Source organism: Pteropus vampyrus, unplaced genomic scaffold (genome assembly GCF_000151845.1).
Source record: "Pteropus vampyrus isolate Shadow unplaced genomic scaffold, Pvam_2.0 Scaffold66, whole genome shotgun sequence".
Classification (NCBI taxonomy): Eukaryota; Metazoa; Chordata; class Mammalia; order Chiroptera; family Pteropodidae; genus Pteropus; species Pteropus vampyrus.
Window position 1 is genome coordinate 2,856,764 of NW_011888847.1, and position 6,181 is coordinate 2,862,944.

Here is a 6,181-nt window from a genome sequence, read left to right on the forward strand (position 1 = left end):
CAAAGTAACCCTAAAACTGAGATTTTCAAACTTTAACATGCAGAAGAATCCCCTGGAAGCCTTGTTAAAATCACCTAGGACTCAGTCCAGAGATTTTGCTTCAGCAGGACTTTGGTGTGAAGCATAAGTTCTCTGGGCCACTCTCTGAGAAAGACCACCCTGTGTAGCTAGGTGTCATTGCTAGGAAAAATCACCTCTCTAACCCCAGAGGTGGGGCAAGGCTCAGAGTCACGCCAGAGTTCTGGAGAATGCCAAACCAGGCTGGAGAAAAAACTGGCTGCTTGGCCAATGCTTGAGCAGCCAGTTTGCTAAGAACAAAGTATGGCAGCCGACCCTTTAGGAACTGGGTCTGCACCCGTGGCCCTCACCCCGGAACTTCCACCAGGAATGAATCCTTGCAGTAGCTAGCTCAGCGAGCAGGGGCATTAATCTCTCCAGAAGAAGAGGAGGCATTTCATTTACCATCAGACACCATCTCCCATGACAGCTGAGGATGTCCTCTATGATTCAGGCCTCCTTCCGGGTGTTGTCTTTGCCCTCCAGAGATGCTATTTTGGTCTCTCACCTGCTGACTCAGTTCCCTCTGCCAGGGCTCCACACTGTAGGTCAAAACCTAAAGTCCAACACACACTACTTTCTACGGCATAGTGGACACCCTTGATACTGCAGAGGAAGTTGAGAGAAGAAATAAAACAACATACAGGCCCTAATAACCAGAGCCTGAAAGTCCCTCCAATATTACTAGCCTAAATGTCTCTGCAAATCAGTGAACACAGTGATAGCCTGTCTTAAGTAGGAGTGAGGGATAAGTCGGCACATGAGGCAAAATCATGTATGTCAAAGAATAAGGTCAGAATTGCTTTGAACATCCCTTAAATCAGTTTTAAACAAAATAAAACAACACGCAGTGCTGATGATCCAGTAAATATATGTGTGTAGACACACACACGGCCAACTTATTCACACATACAAGGGTAGAAGATGTGAGTGCACCCCTATTTTCTACATACATACATGTGCATATGCAAACAAGTAACTAAAATTGCTTCCCAATACAACTGCTGTCTTTACAATATGTAGGAAATACAGGTGCACTCTCATATTTTCTATCCTATTCTATTTCATTAAAGAAAAAATGCTCATGGAGGCATACTAAATGAATTTCATGACCCACTAGTCAAACACTTGCTCCTCCAGCCAGAGGAAGACTGTGGACCAAATACATTCCTGCTTTGTCCTATGTCATCCAATGAGGCAGCCTTTTCTCACAGTGCGATTTACAGTCCTCCATCATCTGGTCCCAACCTACTGACCCAAACTCTTCTTCCTGCCCGCTTCTCTGGTCAGGTGACTGTCTCATTGTCCTCCCTAATCCTGAACCGACCCCATCATTCTTCCTCTCTCTTTGCTTATACCTGCCTTCAAGACTTTATGCGGATCCCCGGGCTACAGTGTCCCCCACTGCTCATCTCTTACAAATTCAAATCTTGCCATTCCACCTTCTTGACAAATGCTTTTCCTGACATGTCGGACTAGATTCCATCAATATCCTTATTCTCTAACAAATAGTGTTAGAAAATTGGGAATTAAAGTGCCCTTTAATTATTTCGTGTAGCTAAATCTTCCTTGCTAAACAAGAATATAAGTGCCCTAAGGACCAAGCCCAGATTTTCCCTCTCTCATTCATTCATTCATTCATTCATTCATTCATTCGACAAATGTTTGTATCACTAAGCATCAAGTTTTCTTTCTCTTATATTCTTAGTCTCTAGACCAGGGTTTTGCAGAGTCTCCAGTCTATACTTATTGTATGGAATTAAATTTAATGTGCATAATTGGTGACCAGGATTAGAAGCATACTTTGGCCTCAGATCCAAGGTGGCTGGCATGAAATTCTAATGAGTACAGAGCCCAGGACATCACCCATCACTGCTATGTTCACAACACTCAAGCCAGTGGGCCCAGATGCTCATGACCGAGCCTCCTACAGTAGAAGGTCTTCCCCCTTTGGAATTTTGCATCTTATTGGAGACGGTTGCCACAAAAATAAATGAGAGACTCCCACATAAAAAGCCACCATTTCGCTCACAAAAACACCCACATTTTAAGACAAATTGATAATGGCTATCATGATTCATAGACATAGAAACAGAAATCCTTTTCTGATTTCTTCTGTCTGAAGTTCAATAATGGAGATGCAGGGAAACGATCAGAAGTAACAGGATGCCTCTTTCGCTTTACTTTCTGAGAGATCATTTCAGTTGCCTAAAACCCTGCTTCATGCCCCCTTCCTCTACCACATCCCTACCACCCACATGTACAACCAAGGACTCATTGTTTACTACTAATGAAGAAGTTTGGTAAATCTTCCCATTATTTACCATAATACCTTATAGGCAACAACTGCTTTCAGATCCGTGTATCTCTAGAAGTGTACTATGTAACTGCCTTTGAGTTTAGAAGTATTAGTGTAATCATTACAAAAGATATCAACCGGGCATTTCCAATGTTACTTTTCGAAAAAACCAAATTGGAATAATTACACACGTATGACTCTCACCCTTCACTGTTGGACTGGGAGTTGTTTTTCTTGCCATATAAGCATGTCTATAAGAAGTCCAAACAAGCTCTGAGTTATATAACATATTTTGCATTTTTGGGGGCTATAATTAGAGTGATAAGATTATGGCAATCATCCTAGAAAAGATTAAGGACATAATTGCGATGAAAGAGGGCTTTGGGTCAGTAAAAGTACAGACTTGAAACTGTTTTATTTAACGTGGTTTTTAGCACAAAGCACAGTAATAATCCCATATTTACAGAACACCTTTCAGAGACTGTTTTCTGAAGTCCCTGCAAAGTTTTCCCATCTCGAATGTTTAATTTGGATGGGAAGTTGCCTTGTGAGTTTAGAATGAAGTTCCGAAACAAAGAGGGTCTCTTGGGAAACCACCACAACTTTAAAAGGGCTTGAAAAAGCAGGAGCTACAGAGAGGCCAATGTTGTTTCTGAAATTTACTATGCTCTTCTATTAAAAATGCTACACACAAAACAATAGTGTTGGTATAGTGATGTCTGAAAATTGAAGTGCTGACCAGGTCAGGGCCTATGATTAAGCATGTCTGCGGAGAAGCCCAGAGTCAGGCTGGAGTAACCACACTAGTTAACCTGGGAGAGCTAGGAGACGGAGAACTACGACATCTGGGCTTTAGGGTGTGCGCCCCTGCTTCTTGCCTCTGGTATTTTATAAGATGGATCGGAGACTCCTGCAGAGAAGGCCTGGGAAAATGTCTTCTCCCATTAGTTACTTAACAATATACTGCTCAGGGCTCATGCCATTGGTTGAAATTAACTGGAAGGACCAATAGAATGTTATACCATGGGCTTTAAAGAGGGGCTTTGACCCTGGTTCTCCAGAAGCAACAGGAAAAGAACCACAGGCTGGCATATGTACCTTTTAAGCCGGGCTGGCCATTCTACCCTGTGGCTTGACCTTATTTAAATTTGGAACAGAATCTTGGACTCTAACCTCTCCTGTTTACTTTTATTTTCCCCTCTTACCAATATGCTTTTTGAAAAAGTCCAACTGACTTACGTAGTAAACAAGTGGGAAAAACTTTTTTCCTCACCTCAATAAGAATAAAAAGGGGCAACTTTATTTTTAGGGGGACTAGGACTTTGGGGAGGGGGGGCAGTGAATGGGAAGGGAGAACTCAAGAGACAAAATGTGGGTCAGCCATGGAAGCTACCACCCTTCATAGCTGGGGAATCAATGAGATCCACACCTATAAAGACTAGCAGGTATTGGTCCTTAATAAACTACTAATTTATCTATCTTGACTTTTCCTTTTCTCATTAACTGTTTTCAATAATGTTAATATTAACTGGTTGGTATTCCCAATAGTCAGCTTTGAGAGTTTAACTACAATTCACATATAAAAAATACACCAAAAAAAAAAAAAAAAAGGAGGAAGAGTGGAAAGGGGACCCCCACATAAAATATTACAACCTGTGACATAGAAGTCACACATTGTGATAACTAAACACCAATCATAGAAAGGCTCACAGAATGTCAATGTAGAAAACAATTGTAGAAAACAATATTCAAGCTGAAATATTAAAATGAAGACTGGCTTTTTCAAAATCAAATTATTGGCAGTGCTGTGGCGTTTTAGGGTAAATTCCTCCAGCTCGAAGAATTGTAAATTTCACTAAACAGTGTAATGTAAACTGATCTATACTTTGCTGTGAGGCACATGGTAAGGTATTCACAAGGAAACATTCAGTACTATGTTTATTCCACATTAAGCAAAAAGCTATTATTTGTGACTTGGCAGTTAGTTTGCTAAACAAATCCAAAGTCGCTGCCTTCATGGTTACTCTGGCTAATACTTGGGAAGCCTGTCCAAGAATTACGTGCAGAGGTTCTCATAGTTCCTGCAAATGCTGCAACTTTCTGCATTGTGAATTTTTGTATCTTTCTTCTAGAAGTCGGCATGGATGTGACCTAAGTTTGGACAGGTATAGGGAGAAATATGCATATGTGATTTTCTCTCTTTAAAACACGATGTGTTCCCATGGGGATATCTGTGCTCTATAATCCCAAGCTAAAGAAAAATTAATGAACAAATCCCTCCCTGAAAAACATTTTGCTGTGTTTTAATATCGCTTTAAAATTTTTAGATAGAACATGGGCATACCGAGTATTCTATGATCAAGAGCAATTATTTAAGTCCTATGGCTTAATTACTGGTCCCAATATGAGAAATGCTTGAGACTGTATCCTTGCCATGAACTTGAAGACCTATGGAACACAAACCTACTTATGACATGAAGGCCTCATGATGCTTACTCATGAACAGAAACGATTTTCAAAAAGTAGGATGTGATGGTTAAATTGAATGATTTATTTTGAATAGTGGAAATATAAACAGTGCCCTAATTAACTTGCAAACTTCTCATTCCTGGTACATATGGCAGCCTTCACTGTGACCTAGATATAGGGTGAAGACTAAACTACATTTCAAATTGAGATTAGTCAGTTTGCAAGCATTCAGGCAATCAGCAATTTTCAGAGTGCGAGAGTTATAATTAAGGAAAAGTAGGGGAAGTAAAGTCTTAGTAAGTCTTTGGTATTGCCTATCCTGATTGTTATTAGTCCTTATTGTTAATTCTGTATCGCAAACACATCTCTTTCATCGACTTTTATCCAAGTTTTTCTAAGTTCACTCTAGAATTCTAAAGTTGAGCTTGGAAGACTTAAAGGCAAATTTCGCTATTTCTCCAAGACTGTTAGCAGTTTACAGGAAAAGAGACCTCCGGTGTGGGACTCTCACCACATTTTGTAAAGTTTCCCTATAAGTCTTAAGTCAGTGGTTCTCAACCCATTCCTCGAACCCTCCCCAGGCCCTGGTTTCAACTGAACTAGGGTGAGGCCAGGAGTGGCTATGTTTTTAAAATAGCCCAGGTGATTCTAACCTGAAGCCAGAGTGATAACACTGCTCTAACGTATTCAGAGAATGCTGGTTTTCTGTCTACCCTCCAATTATTCTCACATGTAACTAAATGGCAGTTCACTTGCTGTTCATCCATCACAATTCCTGCTCCCACCTCTGTCCTCGTGCGTGTGGAAACCTCTCCCTGGCATGCCCCTAGTTCTCCAGTTCTTCCGGCTACAATCCAAGTCATCCTTCAAGGTCCAGTTCGGTTTAGTTTAGTTACTATTACCCGGGCATCCACTGTGAGCCAGACACTGTGTTCAGCTCGGAGAATACAGAAAGATGCACAAGACATGGGGCCTGCCTTCAGGGAGCTTCCGGCCATGGTTGAGATGTCAAAATTTTCTGATATCAGCCTAAATTAAATGTTCTATTCTTAGTAGGTGAAAAGGGCAATTCTAGAAACAGTGCAGGCTTAGAAGCATGGCAGTTGAGAAGCACAACCACAATCAATTCAAGTAGAGGATGAATAAATCTAGAATGCCATGGAGACCTACAAAGAACCCCCAAAAGGGTAGACAGTGGTAAGACCCCTAACATCCTAAGTCAGTGGTGAACCTGAGCCATAGAAAGAACCAGCGAAGCGAGCAGAGACCTGGGTCTAATCAAGGGGGACTTATCCCAAATGTGAATATTGTCATCCTTAACTATTTATTGCACGAACAATAAATAAGAGGAAAGAT

General features: G+C 41.0%; 1 protein-coding gene across 1 annotated transcript in view; it reads right to left on the bottom strand.

The window, feature by feature from the left end:
* The window catches only part of PRKCE (protein kinase C epsilon), a 483,732-nt gene that overhangs the window by 115,420 nt on the left and 362,131 nt on the right, over nt 1–6,181 (bottom strand). The gene's annotated exons all lie outside the window — the stretch shown is intronic.